We start from the raw sequence: 1,652 nt of genomic DNA, 5'->3' as shown, positions 1-1,652 counted from the left end.
TAAGCACTATCACAAGGAATACAGGCAGATGTACAGAACTGAAATCCGAATGGCTCACATGGCAAGGAAAGCTGGCAACTTCGATGTGCCTGGAGAGCCCAAGCTAGCGTTTGTTATCAGTATCAGAGGTATCAATGGAGTGAGCCCAAAGGTTCAAAGTGTTACAGCTTCTTCGCCTTCCCCAGATTTTCAATGGCACATTTGTTAATCTTAACAAGGCTTAACATGCTGAGGATTGTGGAACCATACATTGCACGGGGGTACCCAAACCTGAAGTTGGTAAATGAACTCATCTACAAGCGTGGTTATGGCAAAATCAATCAGGAACTAGAGGAATATGTTTCATTGTTGCTATAAGAACTTGACACATGGAATCCAGGATAGACAAAACCCTAAGGAAGGGTACTAAGAGTAGCGATATCATGAGTAGGGGAATGGTGGAGGTGGGTGGTAAATAGAAATCCATCACAAGGTTGGATATATAGCCCACTCCCCAGGGGATGAACAACAGAAATGTGGGAGAAGGGAGAAAACCGTGTAAAACACAAACTAACAATATATAATTGATCAAGGATTCATAAGGGTGAGAGGGTTGGGGAGGAAGGGGAAAAAAGGAGCTGATACCAAGTAGAAAGGCTCAAGCAGAAAGATTTTGCAAATGTTGATGGCAACGTTATGTACAAGTGTGCTTAATACAATTAAATGATGGACTGTAATAAGACTCATTAAGAGCCACCCAATAAATAAAAAATATATAGATGTTCCAGAAGAAGTGTTCGTAAATGCTATCTAGTCCAAATTCAAAGCTACCTCATGTACAACAGTACAAACACTGCTTAGTCCTGCGCCATCCTCACTTTGGTTTGAGTCTACTGCTGTCGATCCATCTCAAGGGACTTATTTTGTGATGACCCTCGATTTTCCAAGTGCAACAACTTTTTGTAAGAATTAATACTAGTCTCAAGGAGTTGGGAGACTGAAGATGTTCCCAATGTCCAAACCGTCTAAGATGCTACTCTGCTCCGTTTGTCCCCAACGTCTCCCAAGTATATTCCTTCACATCTCTGGGTTCTGTGATTCGCTGCAATGTCCCACAAACTCAGGAAACTTTGAGGAAATGTCTCATGAGATGGTGCATGCTGTTCAGTCCAAAAACCTGATGATCAGGCAGAGGTGAGCAAATGCAGGGTCCAGAGCCAGAAGAAAAAAAGTCCCAAAGTCACAGGGGTCTTCTTGCTTCTACCAACGCTCAGTCAGGAGATAAAGGCTGGCTCTCCAGATAAGGAATGTGTGCTAGAACCAGCATTTATAGGCACCAAAGATGGTATCTTTAAGTCACACCCTCTACTCAGGTTAAATCAAAGATGTTCTCCAGGAAACAAAGGGTGTGGTCTGACGCATGTCTTTCACCAAGGTCAAGCATCAATCCCACCTCACTCCTGTCCATTGGTGCAGTAAAGTGTCCTCCTGAACGGGAGGTATCAGGCCTCAGGTCCAGAACCAGAGCTGGAAAGGCCATATTAATTGACCATAACTCATAAAGCATGATGTCCTTTTCCAGGAACTGGTCTCTCCTGATAATCTGTCCAAAGTATGTGAGACCAAGTCTCACCACTCTGGCTTCTAAGGTACATTCTAGCTGTAGTTCCTCT

The 1,652-nt window shown here is 43.5% G+C and overlaps 1 protein-coding gene across 1 annotated transcript in view; it reads right to left on the bottom strand.

Moving 5' to 3' along the window:
- The window catches only part of RRM1 (ribonucleotide reductase catalytic subunit M1), a 46,440-nt gene that overhangs the window by 25,044 nt on the left and 19,744 nt on the right, over window positions 1–1,652 (bottom strand). The gene's annotated exons all lie outside the window — the stretch shown is intronic.

The sequence above is a fragment of the Echinops telfairi genome, unplaced genomic scaffold (assembly GCF_000313985.2).
Source record: "Echinops telfairi isolate 266 unplaced genomic scaffold, ASM31398v2 ScPeMD7_1713;HRSCAF=2227, whole genome shotgun sequence".
NCBI classification, from domain to species: domain Eukaryota; kingdom Metazoa; phylum Chordata; class Mammalia; order Afrosoricida; family Tenrecidae; genus Echinops; species Echinops telfairi.
This window is presented reverse-complemented; position numbering and strand designations above follow the sequence as displayed.